At 38.3% G+C, this 20230-nt stretch overlaps 1 protein-coding gene across 1 annotated transcript in view; it reads right to left on the bottom strand.

Annotated features, from left to right (window-relative positions):
* Positions 1–17779, bottom strand: part of NABP1 (nucleic acid binding protein 1) — a 94464-nt gene extending 76685 nt beyond the window's left edge. Inside the window, exon 1 of the mRNA XM_033400314.2 lies at positions 17698–17779. The gene's annotated coding sequence lies outside the window, so the exon portion shown is untranslated. The remainder of the gene's footprint in view (positions 1–17697) is intronic.
* Between the last annotated feature and the right edge of the window lie 2451 nt (positions 17780–20230).

The raw sequence follows: 20230 nt of genomic DNA, 5'->3' as shown, positions 1-20230 counted from the left end.
AGAAATTCTAGTAACTAGGCCACGAGCGCATGAGGATCAGACTGTCTTGTTCACCACTGACATCTTGGTGCCTAGCACTGTACTGGGCATAGGAGTAAACTAAATATGAAATGTTTATCTCTTTTTGGAAAGAAAAAACAGTCTGTAATGGGAGAGCCTGTCAAAATGGACCAACAGGTTTAAAGACATCATTTGAAACTAGAATATAGACTTTCATGCTTCAAGACTAGTTTATCTGGTCTCTTCTTAAATTCTAACGGCTTATGATAAGAAGAAAAGAAAGATCTGGAAGAGAATTCTATGCGAGAGTCAAAACAGGCAGATTTCAGATGTCCCCTGGCATTCAAGACTCTCCATGATCTGGCTTCTACTTACTTTTCTAGAATTTTTTTTTTTAATCAATCTACCTTCTGGAAACCTTCCATTCCAGTCTAATTGACCAAATACTGTATTTTTTAAATTTAAGTTGTACATTTCTGCCCACTTTTTAATATCTCTGAAATCAAGAACTACATCAGTGCATTTGGATGATGGCCCTCCTTTAAACATATCCTCTGTTTTCTTCTCTCAGAGATTTGGCTAAAAGTATTTTTTTTTCCCCTCTTTTACACCAGTGGAAATCCAATCAGTTTTTCCAGACCCAATATAAATCAAAAATCTTCTTTGAAAAACCTTCCTGATCATCCTTCATAAGAATTAACTTTCTTCTGACCTACAGTGGTACTAAAATCTAAGTTTACTTAGATGTTGTACTACTTAATATTGTAGTTGTATATGTTCCTGTTTTATTTCTCTTCCCAGATTATACTAAGCATCCAGAGGGTAAAAACTATGTCTTTTACAAAGTTGCACTTTTCTACAGCAACTAGCACATATTTTCCTCATTTTGATGATCAGTAAGTATTACTTTGGTGAATAAAGGAATAAGTTAATAACTATACAAGTTATGCTTAAGGAATACAACAAATTACAAAAGAATGGGAACAATAACAATATGAGAAGATGTCCATGGTACATGGTTAAGCAGGAAAAAAGCAAGCTGCAGAGTAGTATGTATAGAATGATTTTATTTTTGCTAAATCAACCACAACAAATTCCTCCCTAACATGCAGGATATAAATGTTTGCATGGACTTCGAAAGTTGTTTGGAAGAACATAGGCCTAATGGTTAACATCAATTATCTCTGTAAAGTGGGTTGCAGGTGATGAGATTATGAAAGTTCAAGATAAATTTTCCCTTTTTACTTGTTTTCTTCATACACACACACCCCTATGTTATTTGGCTTTGGATTTTTTTAAAAATCAGCAAAGTATGTGAATACATTTTGCAGTGAAAATTAGGGGAAGAAAAGGAAAGTTCTTGGCTATGTTTCAGATACGTAGCTTTATGGTGAAAAAGAAGAGAAAGTCCCAAATTCAATACCTAAGAAAGTTGTGAGTTACGAGATATGACAACCAAGAAATAAGACTAATCCAGAAAACTACAGAAGAAGACAGTGTTTGTTTGGTTTTTTTTTTTGTGGTACGCGGGCCTCTCACTGTTGTGGCTTCTCCGGTTACGGAGCCCAGGCTCCGGACAGGCTCAGTGGCCATGGCTCACGGTCCCAGCCGCTCCGCGGCATGTGGGATCTTCGCATCGGCAGGCGGACTCTTAACCACTGCGCCACCAGGGAAGCCCAAAGACAGTGTTTTGAATCCAGATGTGACAGAATTCTAGGGTCTAGAATGTTGGTTGATTTAAAAGCCACTATCACACAAAACAAAGTGGAAAGTTCGGGGCAGTGGGGAAGTAAGTTATTTTAACAAAAAAGCCTCTTGCTTATGTTAAGGTATGACTGAAGCAGGATTCCTATGCAAGAGACATCTCTCAAATGTGTTTTTCTTTATAACAGTGCCCCGTCAGAGGCATATTGCAAGTAGAGAAAATTGTGTATTTGTATGTAATCTTGTGACACCACTGATGTTAACTAAACACCCTGGGTGAGATATTTGTATCTTTACCTTTAGTAACAACAGTTAACTTTTTATTTTATTTTATTTTACCACTATCCATATACCTGGCATTATGCTAAGTGTTTTACAGATTTTATTTTATTGGTGTCTCCTGACAACCCTATGATATTACTCTCCCCATTTCACAGATGGGGAAACTGAGGCTTAGATAAGTTAAGCAAGTCATGGTGTCAAGTTTGAACTCAGTAAGTCTGCTAATTGATGCCAAATCCCTTTGCCTTTCCACAAATGTGTCTGTCATAGAATCATACCTACTACTGCTAGACATCCCATTATTCCTATTTCACTTTCTTGCCTCACTATTGTGTGAAGGTATGTCCTAATTGCCCACATTTGTACCAACATAACACTAGAATCCTTGTAACACATCTCAGAACAGTTCTTCCATCTACTCAGCTTCCTGTTTTTATCAGAAATATAAACAGGATATACTGCTGGAAGGCAGGTGTTCCCAAATATTACTATTTTCCTTTACTAACTTGTAGCTCCACTACTCCTAAATTCACCTATTTTCTTTTTTGAACAGTGCATTCTTTCAGCTTTATTCAGTGTAGAGAGAGAGAAGTATGTTAATCATTGCATAAAGTAGTCTAGGTTCATCATCGCTTACCCACCAATTTTGAAGTCCAAAGAGGTTGAAAAATGAAAGACTTTTCATAACTCGCTTGGCCTTAAAGCCTGAGCAGACCTGAACTCATTTGGCAACAAAACCGGCCCTGAACTGACTTGAGGCTATTTGTAACCTTCATTGATCGCAATCAGAGTGAATGTTTACACATTTCACCACTGAAATGTCAATTTGTTTTATTACAGGGTGCCACCCAGACCACACTCAGGGTTTTACCAGTGATATGGTATACTTACTTTTTTACCTATCCAAGGTCCAAAAAAGTCCTAAATTACAAACATTTCTGGACCCCAAGGGTCTCAGATAAGTGATTTCAGATGTGTATCCTTTCTTTTACTCCCCCACCCCAATCCTTTTTTAAAGAGTTATGTGTCAGGTGTTTTCTGACATCTAATACTTCCACTTGGTGAATATCTATGGCCATGTTATACAAACACTTTGTGACTTTAGAAAATTCAAGTGTCACAGTGAATTTTAAACTTTTTAAAATTTTAGCTCTTTTTAAACTTAATTTTTATATGGAAGTCATTACGGTCGTCCCCCACCCCCATCCCCTTGCTGATAGCTTCCTTGTTCATTGATTGTGAGCTACTAAAACATTTGCTCCAGTGGACTTTTTTTTTTCCCTCCTTAGGCAGTGTCTAAATATGGGAAATTGCTTTATCAGGCCACTGTTTGGTTGTTTGATTGACTGTTTTGGAATGTGTAAAGCAGTTTATAACTCCGTGTGGGATCAGATTAACCATGATGTGATTAAAATTAAGGAGACCCTGATGAGCCTTAAATTTCTGACTGATCTGGGTTTGTTCAATCTGAATTTTTCTGGATATATTTATGCAAACTCACAGGGTTCATCTTCCCATTCATCTGTCACATTATTTTTCTGGCATACTGGCATGCTCTCCCAACCTTTGGTGTTAAACCATAACGTCTAAATGACCCTTAAATCTGGCTCTTCAGAAATTTTTTAACTGTCACAGAATTATCATGCAACTTAATTCTAAGAGCCAAGGAAAGCTTCCCAAATGAAGGGGAAGGAAAAGCTCTTCTTAAGGCAATTCCTTGCTTTTCTGTGGTAAATCAGTTGCTCTGACAGTAGACTTGCTCAGAGAACATGTACTCAAGTGCTTAAAATAGCAAAGAGTACTTCTCCCTAATGAATCAGATTCTGCAAGGCATTACTAAGTCTTACAGTATTTATATGAGCACTATTTCACTAATCATAACTAGAGCTACATGGTAGGGTTGAAAACATTCTATCACTTACAGTTTTTCAAAAAGGAAATTCCCTAGTGATTAACATATACAGGTGTATGTGCCTGTTATTTTAAAAGCCTTCCATGTGGTTCTAGTATATTTCCACCTTAAAGTAAATTTTCATTCAGAAATAAAACTCAGACTCTTTGCTCCCTGAGTAATTGCTATGTGATGACTGCTTTTCTCCACAAACCAAGTTATTCTTGATGATTCTCAAGTCTGCCCTTTGTCTTTACAGAATACTTGTTGGGCAGGCAATGGGGTTGAGGACCTAGGAATGCGGGAGAAGGATGTGCCAGTGGGCCCTCTGTGGGTTGGTAATAGCTCTCTTTGAGTTGTCATCCTCGTTAGCAAGCATCCGGGGTACCAGCTCCCTTAGCTGCCCTTTCCCAGACAATCCAGGCTGCTTTCTCTCCTGAATCCCTCTGTGGAGTTTCTCTCATCAGCCAGACCTCACTCTACTGCCAAAAGCTATAAATGGCCTGTCAGGCTTGATGTGCATGGGGCTGTTAACAAATAGGAACTGAAAGCCAGAGAATTATCTCCATGAAGTACCAGGGCTATTTCAGAAAGCAGAAGTGCCAGCTTCATCCTTTTTTTTTTTTTTTTGCGGTACGCGGGACTCTCAGTGTTGTGGCCTCTCCCATTGCGGAGCACAGGCTCTGGACGCGCAGGCTCAGCGGCCATGGCTCACGGGCCCAGCCGCTCCACGGCACGTGGGATCGTCCCGGACCGGGGCACGAACCCTTGTTCCCTGCATCGGCAGGTGGACTCTCAACCACTGCGCCACCAGGGAAGCCCCCAGCTTCATCCTGTAGTGATGGTCCTCAAAGGGTAATTAGAGAGTGCAAGAAAAACCCTTAAGAAAATCCAAAAGAATATACTGAGGTTGGGGAATTCTGAAAAGAGAAAACATGCTACAGACTTTTCTGCTGCTTCTCTCTCTTTTTTAAACAGCCACACATCTTGTTGGTGTGCTAAGCACATATTTCACTAAATGGGAACTTCATTCAAGTTCTCTCATCTGATAACATTTATTTATTATTCTACTTCCACTTAACCTTTTTCTCAGTAAATATAGCTATAGGATACACGAAATCCATTCGCACTTATTATCCATTGAGCCAGCACAGTGCTTATTAAGACGGAGGAGAAGCCAGTGAATGCTATAGCTGTGGCCTGCCCTCAGGGAGCTTACATTCTGAGGGCCTGAGAGAGGCTGGGAGCAAAACCTTTACAAACAAGTCGCTTATGTGGTGCTGCTGTGAAGGTTTGGCAGTTGCTGGAAAAGAATAAAGATATGTTGGTCTACATTAGGTATTCAGGATCAAGTATCAGAAGGAAAGCCTATAATAGGCTTTGGCATAACCCCAAATTTGAATTGTGGGGGGATAAATGTACTTGGCATCATACTGGAGTGTTTTGGAAGAAAAGTTCTATTAAAAAAAAAAAAGACTCTGGGACTTCCGCATTGTCTAAAATAGTACAAAAGCCACTGGTTGAAAATGAAAATGTTAAAAAAGATTCATAATAAAAGATACATTGTTATTTCTCTGTATTCTTTGAAAAGAATGTAGCCAAAGATACATGTTAAGTAATTAGTCATTTCAGCCACAGTGATCACACCAGTTGCTCATTCACTCAGTGATTATGTAAGGGCTGTGGGTAGAGATTGCATTTTGTCTGACTGTCAGAAGGAAAAGGGCCTTATTTTCATTGGTGGTCCTCATCCTTTCCCCCACTTCCTGGGAACTACAGGTCCCCTCACTTTTAGGTCAACCTACACTCATATCATCTTGGAGGAGATGCCATAGCCTCTCCCTGTGAGCCTCTGCTTGACCAACTTCACTGTTTGGAGATTCTTTCTTACTAGGTTTCTTTCAAAGATCTAGGCCCTGCTTTTGTTCTCTGCTCAGAAGTTACTAATATACATGTTTATGGCTCCACTACGTAACGTTGCTTTGTCCTGAGCCAGCCCGCACTCTGCCAAAGAAGGATTCCCTAATTTAGGAAATCATATCCACTAAACAAACTATCCAGCTCTGCTTTTAATGGCCCTGTGGGCACAGGTTAAATACTTTTGCTAATATAGTTGTCAAGAAATCATGTTTGGAACCTGGACTGAGAAACAGGTGTCAAGATCTACAGCTGTGGCCCTGTACCTCCAGACCAAGATAAGCAGAGCCAAAGAGTTCAACATCTAATCAAGGGGCCACCAGTCTTCCAGTTTTTAAATGAGACTGAGAAAGATAAACAGATTTGGAGAACTGCCTGGACGCTACTCTTGAATAACTACATCTCCCCTTTTAATTATTTATAACAGATAGATATAAATATAAATGAATCTCAAGCAAGCAAGGGAAATATCATCGCAAGTTCACTGGAAAGCACTCGAGCTGTGGAGTTTCTGGGGGATGCTGGACCAGAGATGAGAGTCCTCAGAGGCCAGTGAGCAGGCCAGGCCAGCAGAGCCACCTGACCCATTCAGGGCAGTATACAGACTATTAGTGGACACTAAGGAACTGGCCCCGTTCAGTATAGCCTCCCCAGAGGACACTGGCCAGACATATTTACATGAGTAGTTCAGGCCAGTAGAGGACCTCAGTACAAAAAAGTTGGTTTTGCCTATAATATTTATTGATATATCTCAGTAGCACTCACTTCTAACTTGTTATTACTAATACGTTTGCAAGTCTCCCCAGCCTACTAGCTTCCACCTACAAGTTATTATCTTCTGAATTTTAACCAACTATTCCAAATCAGACTTCTTCATTCTAGCAAAAATTTCAAGATGTTTATGCCATTTTTTTTTCTTAGCACAGTAACACCAGATCTGCCTACATGGGTATCTACAACAGTTACATGCAGTAGGCAGAGCCCACTCCCTGCCTAATTCTGTGAGTTTCATCACCTGATGGCCCAGAGGGCCCAGAGGCCCATACGAAAGCATCCACTGCCAGAATGCTTTGTGTATGCCCTTCCCGTTTTTCTCCACGCACATATATTTCTGTATGTGTGGCACTGCTATCTGTAAAGTAAAAGACTGGAAGCAACCTAAATATCCAAGATTAGGGACATTTTCACTTATACTGTATGATAGCCAATTGCTGGGGTATTTTGCAGCTATTTCAATGATCTTTATAATAATATGTAGCAATGTGGGAAAAGAATTCAAATGTACATTTAACCGAAAAGGTAAGGATACAAAATGATTTGTATGTTTTAATACAATTTATATAAAAATAAATGCACATGGGAGGAACAGGGACTGAAAGAACACATACAAACCTGATTAATAGTTCACGTTCTAGGTTAGTATGATTATGGATAATTTCCTTATGTTCAAAAATTTCGTAGTGTTGATACATTGTTTTTACACAAAATTATATTATACACATACACATACGTACTTCTTCCAAGACAAAGATTAGGACTTTGATAGGTCTTGGATTTTAATATTAACACTTACAAATAGAAGTAAAAGAAGTTCTTATTCAAACTGGTTTAACCTAAGGGAATTTACTAGGATATAACATTGGAAAGTTCAGAGGTTGGACCACCCTCAGGGTGAGCTGTTCCAGAGATTCATGAGGTCCTCAGTGCTGGGGTTCCATTTCTCTTGACCCTGCCTTGCTGCATATATCAGCTTTTTGTCACACTTCTTCCCTTGTGACAGAAAAAAGGTTGCAGCAGCCCCATATTAGAGAAAGAGCAAGGTCAACTCTTCTCCAAACCATCAATCAACAGTCTTCTGATTGGACCAATATGGACCAATTGCTGAGACCAGGGGACTGCTACACTGGCTTACGGTTAAATTATGCCATCTGCACACCAGTCTATGGTAAGCTGGTTACAGTTCGCAAAGATTTGCTGCCCCTACCTGTGAGAGGATTATACTCCCCCACCTCGCTGACATCAAGTTTGGCCATAACTTGCTCTGGACATTGAAATACAAATTATCAATGTTCAAAACCAAAATGTGACATAGCTGTTTAATGCTGCAGCTGGCTGCACTGAAACCATTCTGTTTCTCTGCCAAGTAGAAGGGTTCAGAGCCACTGTGTGGTTCACAATACTCTCTTTCCCCTCTGCTGCAACTCCTGGCAATATTCCAAACAGAGGTTTCACTGTCAGCGGGGTTAGAGAATGAAGATGAAACTCAGTAGAGCCACAAAAAAACCAAGGTGCATGTTTAGCATGAGCTGCACCTTTTTTTATTATAAGCTGCTGAGATTTGGGGGTTGTTTGTTATTGAACATAACCTAGCCTATCCTGACTGGGCTTGGGTCCTGGCTTGGCCATTTGCAAGTTACGTGGCCTTGGGCAAGTTATTTCATTTACCTATACTTATTTTCCTTATTGTAAAATAGAGATTGTATGCAAAATTCCTGATACAAACTCAAAAATGACAACTATTATTATTTGTTGATAATAAGAATTATAATTCTTACTCCAATGGGGGATTTTCTTCTAATTTACCTCAGTGATTTTCAGTGGGGAAGAAAGTGCTGCTATCTGAAAGAGGAGGTATATTGTATTCCTTTTTCCAAAGGCAAAGTTAAGGACCCAAAGTCTCAATATATATGCAGATCACCTGTAGATAGAACAAGAAATTCTTTCTCAAATATAGAAACGTTAGCTCCTTGGAATGCTCTTATTTTTTTAAGGAATAAAAAAAGATTAACCCAAAATTTCATATGGGAAAAATGCTTTTTCATGTTCAATACCAAAATGTGATATAACTATTCAACAGTACAATTGGCTTCACTGAAGTAATTTTGTTCCTTCTCTGAGTTATCAATTATTGAAGATAGTCAGGCAACAGATATTGAAATAAATGATTTTTCTATTCCATTGTGAAAACTCTTGTGTTCCCTGCACCCCTTCCCACAAAGTGATGCATTCTTTTGTGTGTATGAGACAGAGAGAGATTATAGTCAGAGGAATGCAGTTTAAAAGTAAAATGTCTACTTTTGTTTTTAATTGAGATTGTAATTATATCTAGACTTGAATCTAAGTTGACGATTTTGTAATCAATAATTATTTTACATTATGGAACACATTTTCCATCTCAGACATTCATCACTGACATCTAGCATGTTCTTTTCAGATAGTGTAGGTTTTATCTTGCTTAGTTTTCTGGTATCCAGTAATTAAGATATGAAGCAATTATTTGTCCTTTTAGATAAAAAATGTGCTCTGAAAAATGTAGTGTGAACTAAATCATGGTTTAAAGGTATTAGAGCAGTAATTCCCACACACTGCTATGCAACAAAACTATCAGAAACTTTACACACACACACTCACATTTCTGGGTCCTACTCAAAGACTTGTTGTGAATTACAATCTTTGAAAGTAGGGCCCAAATTTTTTTTATTTAAAAAAGCTTCTCAGACACCCAGATCTTGGTTTTTAAATATTATTCCCCACCAAAAGAAACCAAGGATCCTTGGTGAAGTGGCTGATTCTAGGGCCAAGGTAGAAAAGCTTGATGAGCTTAGAACATTTAAGATGAGCTTAGAACATTTTCTTGTGCCAGAAAGAAAATTGCTCAAGGAATGGTGGGGATCATGTCCAAGGATACAGAAGCCTACTTAATGGGGCTCTTGCTGGCCACCTTTGGGAAATTTTGAGCATGAAAATAAAATAATAACAATAATATATTATAACCCATTAATAAAATAAGTCTATATTGAAATGAAAAAGGAAGGAAGGAAGGAGGAAGGGAAGGAAGGAAAGGCTCTTACAATAGAATGCCAACTAATAAATGTAGAAGGAATAATGCAATTAGAAAATCTCTAGTTGGGCAAGAATCACCAATAGATGCTAAAACCAATGGGTGAGAGTTTGGTGAGGAATAGAATGTTTACATTGTCTCAAGTACCTCCCCATTAATTACTTGTTAATGAAAAAAGAAAAATAGTAACTTTACAGTGAAAAAGCCTGGCATGTGCCCCCTGTACTGGCTTAAATGGTGGCCCCCAAAAGACAGATCCACATCCTAACACCCAGGATTAGGAGGTTACGTGAATGTGACCTTCTTTGGAAAAAGGGTCTTTGCACATATAATTAAGTTAAAGATCTCAAGATGAAATCATCTTGGATTACTCAGGCCCTAAATCCAATGACAAGTGTCCTTATAAGAGACCAGAAGCGGAGAAGGCAGGGATAGAGAAGGAAAAGAAAGCCATGTGAAGATAGAGGCAGAGATTGGCATGAGGCAGCCGTGAGAAATGCTGACAGCCACCAGAAGTCGGAAGATGCAAGGGAAGATTATACCCTAGACCCTCCAGAAGGAGTGCAGCCCTGATGACACCTTGATTTTGGACTCTGGCCTCCATACTGTGAGAGAAAACTTTTCTGTTGTTTTAAACACCCAATTTGTGATGATTTGTTATGGTGGCCCTAGGAAACTAAGACACCACCTTAACAAAATGACTGGTTAACATCACCAATAAAGGGATTAACCTGCATCATGTGGTTCCTAATGAGATGCACTGAGAAGTTCACAGCATTACTCTCATAATGTTTCTGCCAAAATTGCACAACCTGAATCTAATCACGAGGACACATCAGACACAATCAAATTGAGAGCCGTTCTACCAAAAAAAGTAGTCTGTACTCCTGAAAAATATTGAGGTTATAAAAACCAATGAAAGGCTGAGAAACTTCTCTAGATTAAAGGAAACTAAGAAATATGATAACAAACTACAGTATGTGTCCTTCACTGGAGTCTGGACTGTGAAAAAAATAGCCACGTTGGGGGATAATTGGCAAAACTTGGATATGGACTGTGGATTAATTAATATTCATATTGTATTAATCTTAAAGTTCCTGTTTTTGTTACTCATACTGTGATTATGTAAGAGAATATCCTTATTCCTAGGAAATACACACTTAACATTAAGGGGTAAGAGGGCATCCTGCCTGAAACTTATTCCCAAATGATCCAGAAAAAAGCATCTATGCATATATGTAGAAAAAGAATGAAAAAGCACATCTGGCATATATTAACAAGTGGGACATGAGAGTTCTTTGTACGGTAATTGCAGTTTGTCAGTAATTTTAAAATTATTTCAAAACAAGATGTTAAAAAAACTTACTAGATTATTATAATATGTAACCAGGTATGAAAACTACTGCCTTAAAACTCACTCTTTAAGGCAGTAGTTCTCATCTGGGTGATTTTACCTCCCAGAAAACATATAGAAATGTCTGAAGACATGTTTGATCATTGATGACTGCACAGGGTGGGGAGGGGGGAGTGGATCTGGAGAGGCACTACTGGCATCTAGTGTGTATAGAGGCTGGGGAAGCTACTAAAGTGGTCAAGTGCACAGGACAGCCACTCACAACAAATAATTTTCTAGCCTAAAACATCAATAGTGCTACTATTAAAAAACCTTGCTTTAAGGAAATTATACATCTTCAGTAATATAACCAGATTCTAAATGCTTATGGGAAATAGCACCAAATTTGAATATGAGCTTAGAATAGAACAAAATTTTATATCAACAAAGGATTCCCATTTTATAGGTAAAAATATGTTTGCATTTCAAGACTCGGAAATCACATACAGAAATGCGTACAACTGCATGTCACATCATACATCAAACAAGAGCAGTGGGGGAATAAAGAACCATAGACGTTCAGTTCATTCATTTTAACATCAACCAAGTAGCTTTCATAATATTGGACAATAAGTCCACTGAAAATGTGATTTCAAGGCATTAGAACAGCTTGGTGAAAAAGATAAATAGATTTTTCTCAAACTTATGACTATACTCATAAAGCAGTAAAAATATATTACATTTACTGGTTACCTGGGGTAATCTATATCACTGCTTTCTAAATCTAATGAGATTTCCAGTTTCTATATGTTTAGCATAGGAGAGCTACACAAACATCACCGTAATTAATGAATGATGAATCCCACAGTATTAGTCAGATTTCCACATAATAAAGAATCCACAAACCTCAACGACTCTTAACAGCAAACATTCATTTCTCACTCATGGGTCTGTGCACTGACTGAGTTGACTCTGCTTCAAGATCAGGTACGTTCTGTGAGTCTCTCACTCTGGGCCCAATAGTTACCTAGACAGATGGCTGCTACCTCATGGCAGATCACAGACACTCAAGAATCCAGGCCAAACTCTGCAAGCACGTATAAAGCCTCGCTCACATCACATCTGCTAATATTCCGTTGGCCAAAGCATACCATGACCAAGCCTAAAACATTGGGGCAGGGGTGTATGGGTCTACTTTACTGAGAGACATTGCAATGTCATGGGCACAAAGATATGATGTATAATCCTATTAAAAAAGCAGCAGAAGGCTTCCCCGGTGGCGCAGTGGTTGAGAGTCTGCCTGCCGATGCAGGGGACACGGGTTCGTGCCCCTTTCCGGGAAGATCCCAAATGCCGCGGAGCGGCTGGGCCCGTGAACCATGGCCACTGAGCCTGCACGTCCGGAGCCTGTGCTCCGCAACGGGAGAGGCCACAACAGTGAGAGGCCCACGTACCGCAAAAAAAAAAAAAAAAAAAAGCAGCAGAGAAGAATTGAGAAAATCAATGCAATCTACCATACTACTAAAGGCACTCTACAATAGCAGATATTTTTAAAAGAACTGATGCTACTTACACACATAATGTTAACTCAGGGGCTGGCAAACTTTTTCTGTGAAAACCAGCTAGTAAATATTTGGGGCTTTGTGGGGACATATAGTCTTTGTGACAACTCTGATATAGTGTGAAAGCAGCCACAGAAAATAAATACATAAACAAACAAGTGTGTCTGTGTTCCAGTAAAACTTTGTGTATGGATACAAATTTGAATTTCACATAACTTTCACATGTCACAAAATGTTACTCTTCTTTTGATTTTTTTTAATCATTCAAAAATGTAACAGTTATTTTTAGCACTTGGGCTGTACAAAAGTAGGTAGTTGGTCAGATCTGACCCACCAGGCCATTGTTTGATGACGCCTGTATTAGCCCCTTAACCAGCAAAGTCCTTAGCATTTATTGGTCATAGAAGACTGTATAAGAGAAAGAAAAGGCAAAAACCAAGGAGTTTATACAGTTGAGGATGTAAAATACATACATGTGAAAACTATTTAGTAATATTTGAAAAATAATATATAGGAATGAAAGTCCAAAGTCATGAATGTCAGGAGATATGGCGCCAAGTTATTAAGGTTTAATATATTAGGACAATTCCTTAAAAAATTTTATGGATGAGGACATGATTCACTGAACCATTACCCCATTCTTTCTTCATACACTGAGAAAGAAAATTTTTAGAAATAATACGTAAGCCTACAGTCTATTTTATTTTATGAATTTTTCCTTTTATACAACATTTAAATAAAACATTACTTTTAAAATTGTTAGTATTGCAAAAGTAATTCATACAATACAAAAATGTTGAAAATAGAAAGTGGAAGTCAGCCTATAGTCCCACCACCTACAGGTATCCTCTGTTAACAGCATGGTATGTAATTCTAGAGCTTTTTCTATACACACACATATGTGTTTTATTGTTATTTATTAAAATCTTATACCTAGTATTTAGCAATTTGCTTTTTTCACATTTAGCAGTATATCCTAAACATTTTTCCGTGTCAATATGAGTAGTTTTACCTCATTTTAATTGTTGCACAGTATTCTGTAGCATAGAACAGCTTATTGATGTGCATTTAGGTTGTTTCCAATTTTCCCCCTATTATATGTAATGTTGTGATAAACATCCTAAATCTTTACCTAAATTAACCATTTATTTTTAAGGAAAAAAATATCTACAAGTGGAATTTCTGGGTCAAAGCATAGAAACAACTGTCTTCAAAATGTTTTTCTTCTCAATGTTATCTGATATTAAATCTGATATTAAAATCAAGAGTGTTAATGGTAAGCTGTTGGTTGGGGATATGAGGATTTGAGATACTGACCACATATAACATGAGAATATAGTAATATGTGTGGGTTTTGTATGTATTTGAACAGGGTGGATAAGGGAGAGAGAGAAGCAGAAGGGAAGAGAGAGGAAAGAGAAGGGAGAAGAAATTTAATGTGAGAATCATCCAAATCCAATGTAAAATGATACCAGGTATTATATAAGAATTACTGGTTGTACTAGGAAAACCCTTTGTGAATAGCCAGGTATACTCATACAGATTTGTAAATGAAAAAAAAAAAAAACTGTTCAAATCCTAGGTAGTAATTTTCATAAGATATACTAATGTACCCCTACTAAATTATTGGGCCTAAGAATTTTTAACTACAATCTATTAACTTTATTCCTTTTTCTCAATAAATCACTAAGGGTGGTTCTCAACAGGAGTCTGTGGGTGTTACAGTTATCTACTGCTGTGTAACAAATCACTCCAAAACTTTGTAGCTTAGAACAACATTTTGTTATTATTACTTATGGTTCTGTGGGTCAGCTGTGCTCAGGTGGGCAGTTCCATCTGGGTGTCTCTCATGCAACTGCAATCTGATGTTGGCTGGGGCTGACTCATCTGATAGCTCAACTGGGCTGAGTGTCCAACATGGTTCCCCCGTAGGACTGGCAATTGGTAGTAGTTGTTGGCTATGAGCTCAGTTGAATGTGCTAACCTGAGTGGCCACATGTGGCCTCTCCTTGTAGTTTGTGACCCTTACCACATGGTGGCTATGCTAGGGGGTGGAGTGTCCTGTGAGTGAACACTCCCAAGAGTGAGTGTTCCAAAAGTCCCAGGGAAAAGCTGCAAGACTCCCAATGATCTAACCTTGGAAGTCCCAGAATATTTCTTCCACTGCATTCTTTTGTTTCAGCAAATCACTCAAGCCTTCACAGAAGCAAGGGGCGATGCATTAGACTCTACTTTTTGATGGGAGAGCAGCAAGTTGCACTGCAGAAGTGCATGTGGGATGGAAGCTATTATTATGGCCATCTCTGGAAAATGCAATCTGCCACAATGGGGAGTTGGCAGGAACTCTCGGAAATTGTGGACTAATTTTTCACATGTTTACATCTTTCTCTGAAGAGAATCTTGAATATTCATAAGATTCTCAAAGGAATCTGACCAAAAAAAAGAAAAGAAAAGAAAAAGTAGAAACAATCACTGATCTAGGTAGATTATGGTCTATTACATAATTAAGTTTATTCTATACCCTAATATTCCTTTTAAGGATATTTAATCTCTACCACTATCTTGGAACTGTTTAGCATCTAGCTGTGATTCACTAAGAAACTCATCCAATTAAATAAAATCTTTAAAAACAAGTCCGGATAATTCCAACAGTGTGAATGACCATAAGTTCAATGAAACTGGATAAATACACACACACTCCTGTACATGTATAAAAACATGCTCTGAATTTTAAACAGAGGGGGCTGATTAAATGGGGTTTGTATTTTGGATCACTGTTCCCACTAGATCTACCTATATCTGACACTTAAAGAGAGAACTCTAATCGACTATTAATATTCTACACACTGTTCAGGGGAAATTTCTTTTTAGAACCCTGCAACACAGTCCTGCACAGTGCACAATGATTTATTCATTGAGCATGAGATTTGATTGCTTTTATCTCAACATATGTAATTTTAACTTACTGATCACAAAATTATCTGGTTTTTATTACAGCATTTGACTCTGTGATCTCTCCCCCCAATCCATGATGGCCTCAGAGAAACTCCATTTTGAGTAAGAACTATTTATGTCTGTTTATGCCCCTATACTTGCTATTAGTTTCATGAACTTGTCCCCTCTGGATTTTGATGGAGGTAGGAAGGGGAGGGCAGAGAATTTGGGAGGGGGTGCAGGAATCACCCGCCAGCCATAGTCTTCACTAGAGGTTAGCAGAAGCACAACACCAGTCAAAAAATCAACCACAGTCCTTTGCTTAAATATCAATATATACGCAAATTCAAGGTATAGAATTAACTAACATAAGGGAATTTTGTTGCTGCTGCTGTTTAAGTTGATATGTCTCTTAAGTCTCTTTTGTCTGGCACATTCATCCCCCCGCATCACCCTGTTCTCAAGAATTGACTTCGTGAAGAGACTGGGTCAGTTGTTCCATAACATTCCAGATTTTGCTGATTCTTTTCAACTTGTTTCCTATCACCTATGTTTCTGTAACTGGAAATTAGCTATAAAGACTTGATTAGATTCAGTGTTAACATTTTTGGCACAGATACTTCACAGGTGGTCCTGTGAATCAATACTTCATGTGAAACTACATGAGGAAGTACATAATACCTCTTTGTCCTCCTTTTAAAGATGCCGATTGATCGGTAGTTGTAAAGTTATAAGGTGACCTTTTGGCTCCCTTGGAATATCCAGTTCCTCATTAATATTTAGTTTCTTAGTTTTAGCATCCATAAATGTTTATTGCCTGAATCAATTATTTCATTAGATGTTACAGAATGGTGAATTATTCTATCATTCCTTCTACATTTGTTAGTTAAAATACTTCTGTAAGAAAACATTCTCTCATCCCCTGGGGCTATTTTGTAACTTGCAAATAGATTTTCACAGGAAAGGCAGATCAAGACAATTTTTTTCCCTTTAAATACTAATTTTCAGAGTACAGAGTTGACTACCTCTAATAATGACAAATGAGTTGTTGCTTTGGCTTTCTCTTTTGAGTATCATAAATTCATGCATATTTATTTAATCAGTGTGTTTCAATCAATTGCTGTCATCTTCCATTTGATGGTAAAATTGTCCACCTTTAGCCAATGGACAGCTTCCTTGCTTTCTAGCATAACAAGATGATCAAGTCTCGGCTTGTCGTTTGCCATTCCACATCTGGAATCAGCAATCACTGGTTCCTTTCAGTAGGAAACAGTCTTCAGAGACCAGAGTTTGGGTGCTAACATTGTCATTATTACTGAGTTGTCATTGCTGCTGGATCTGTTCAGTGGACAGAGCTGGGGTATTTTAACATTTTGAATTTTAAAACATCTCAAAATTTTAAACATTTAAAAAAACATAATCCCTTATTCATAACCATAATAACTTCAAAATAATACCAATAAAATATAGTATAATGAACTATATCAGTATTACTACTAACATCAAGACAATAATGAAAGTGAAGATTGCTTTGTATTTTTATTAGACCATATTCCACTAACATCCTGTGTTCTAAAATACCTAATGGGCATGTAAGTTTAGGCCAAAGCTTTTCCCTTGAGGAAGAGGAAAGTTCTGGCAAGGATAATGGCCAGAATGACCTCAGTTATCTCATCTCCCCCGCTGAGTCCTGAGAAGGGAGGAGAGGAGAAAAGGCCCAAGGTGAGTAGAGGGTGGGGATGCATTAGCCTCTTGATAGGCACAGCCATAGCTCTGAGTCCCACCCTCCAGGACTGCTGGCAGCAGAGGAGATATGCCCCAAGCAGCACTGAACAAAGACAGATGAAATACAAGACGTATGTTTATCTGTGCACAGTGTCTGTGCCAAGACTGCAAGCACCAGATAGCCAGACACTTCACTGAAGTGATAGAAACATTTCATAGTAGTTTGTCATTTCAAAAGAATAAATTGTATGAATGAAAATTATACAGTGCCCTCCCAGCCCCTAGATCATCCAAAACACTTCACTGGACAGCATGTGGCGCCAGCCTGACATTTTTGGGTGCATCACAAGGCTTGTTGCTATTATTTATCTTGCTCTTATCATGTTGGCATTTAAGCACCTTATCTCTGCCCTTGAGAGAAAAGATCCCATTTCTTTGGGCTGTGTCTTTTAACCAGTGATTCCGGGGCACCGATACACTTGCTCGTTTCATTTTGAGCTGTACTCACATTTCTGCTGGGAGGCAACAACAAGGAAGAAACAGGTGAGGTTGGTAGCCCTCAGGGAGGCAGCAGGTGGGAGGAGAGTGATCTGGAAGGAATGCAAGGAAAGGCTTTGGTTCTTTTGGTAAACTGAAATCTGTTTTTTTCTCCCTGTGAGACACCACCAACTGTCTCACTTTCTTCCCTTCTCACATTTTCCGCTTTTGTTTTCCCCAAACCCATCTTTACAAGCACAGAAAGGGGGAGTGACTTGCTTAGGTCCCATTCTCTATTTCCATGCTAATTAACTAGGTCTCCCTCACCCCACCCCTGAGGAAAGACTCCAGCTCCTGTCACCTCCCACAGTCTTCTTATCATCTTGGAAATTTGCTTAGTTCAATCCATGAACATGAATTACTGGGAGCAATTTGGCCACTCTGTTTCTTATTCTTCTAGCCCTTTCCTTAATACTTTATATTTGCAAAATATTTGCTTAAAGCAATAGTGTCAGTCATTAATGTTCATATGGGATGTTCAGCATCCCATAGAGAGCTTGCTCGAAATACCAGGTCTTCTTCTACCCTGTATTTACATTCTGATCTAATAAGATCAGATCTCATAGTGGGGCCCTAGTGATACTGATAAAGGAAGTGCAAGGTTTGAACTTTCAGGAAAAATGGTTTAAACGTATGCGTATGCGGAGTGGAGGAAACAAAGGATAGCCCTCACATTCTGTCTGTACTCTCATTCCACTGGGGAATACTCAGAGGGATATGGGAAATTTGCCCATGCCTCATACAATGGAATACTAGTCAGCAATTAAAAGGAACTAATTGCTGATACACATAAGAGGTATGAATCTCAAAAGTACTGTATTCAGTGAAAGAAGCCAGACACAAGAGTGCATGTGATAGAAATCAGATCAGTGGTTATTTATGGGAGGGAAGGGGACTGATTGGGAAGTGATCTGAGGCAATTTTCCTGGTGACGGAAATGTCTGCCTTGATTGACAAGGATGTGCATTACAGGAGTACATGCCTTGTCATAATCTACATGAACATTTATGATCTGTGCTTTTCATTGTATGCAAATTATATCTTAAATTTTTTAACTTGAGTATACCTATTTTGGGTAATGATAAAATTTTTTACCAATCTTTTTTTACCAATTTATATGCAAAAGTCAAAAAAAGAAAACTTTTGAGATAGAAGATGATTTAACACAGTGCTTCAAACATGGTGTGCACTTAATAAAAATGTATTGACGACTAATAGCCATGCAAGAGTGGTTCATTGCAAGAGTTTGTTTATAAGATGCCTGCTTTCAGCCCAGCAATATGTTTAAATTCAGCATTGTATACAAGATTCAAATTTCCTAACCCTATAAAAATATTTTTAGTAATCCTCCATCCCATCAATCTGGTTAAACAGCCTTTTCATGCAAGTATAATAAATAAAATCAATACCTTTTATTACTTCACCACCAGAAACTCTTGGTACACCCAGATTCAAAGGCATAAGGCTGTCTGCAAGGCTGATCCAACCTTCAGGGAGTATTTTACAAGGAAAGCATACTGGTACAATTTTGTATGAATAAGGAAAGCTATCCTTAAATCCTAAAAAGGATTTTGTTTTTTTAATAAATTTATTTATTTATTTTTGGCTGTGTTGGGTCTTCGTTGCTGCGCGCAGGCTTCCCCTAGTTGCAGCGAGCGGGGCTACTCTTAATTGTGGTGCGCAGGCTTCTCACTGCGGGGGCTTCTCTTTTGTGGAGCACGGGCTCCAGGCACACGGGCTCAGTAGTTGTGGCTTGCGGGCACCAGAGCACAGGCTCAGTAGTCGTGGTGCACGGGCCTAGCCGCTTCGCGGCATGTGGGATCTTCCCAGACCAGGGCTCAAACCTGTGTCCCCTGCATTGGCAGGCAGACTCTTAACCACTGTGCCACCAGGGAATCCCCATAAAAAGGGTTTCTTAGGTTGAAAAAGTACATATAAGGGCTATCAATCCCCTATGGATGATCTCTAGCTGCATAAATATAGGGAAAATTCAGATATTCTTCCAAAGAAATAAAATTTTATGAAAATATATATTGGATGAATTTTATATTTAGTCCTATAATAAAAAGTATGCACTGTCAAGTCTCAGGCAAATCGGACAAATCACTCAATAGTACTTATCTTTCTTAATTGTGCTGTCTTTCCAGTGGTGACTGGCCTTGTAATGCATATGTGACTATCTTCCTTTACATTTTCCTACAATTTGAGGAATATGACCAAAAAAATCAACTAACCAAACAAGCAAAAGTGTAAATCAAACTGAAGCTTCAGATTAAAAGATAATTTACTGTTAGATTATGCATCCACAATGCTAAAGACCAAGTTTGAAAAAAATTCTTTATCAATAGGAACTCAACTATTTTTGTTTTGTTTCTAGAGAATTCACATACAGAAAAGAAATAAACAAGAAAACATTACAGGACAGCTCTTACTGGAGAAATATGATTTTCTTTTTCAATTTCAAGAGGATAAAATTTTTAAAGGGAAAAAATAGAAATGATGAA

The sequence above is a fragment of the Orcinus orca genome, chromosome 7 (assembly GCF_937001465.1).
Source record: "Orcinus orca chromosome 7, mOrcOrc1.1, whole genome shotgun sequence".
Classification (NCBI taxonomy): domain Eukaryota; kingdom Metazoa; phylum Chordata; class Mammalia; order Artiodactyla; family Delphinidae; genus Orcinus; species Orcinus orca.
The sequence above is the reverse complement of the archived record's forward strand: the minus strand, read 5'-3'. Positions and strand labels throughout refer to the sequence as shown.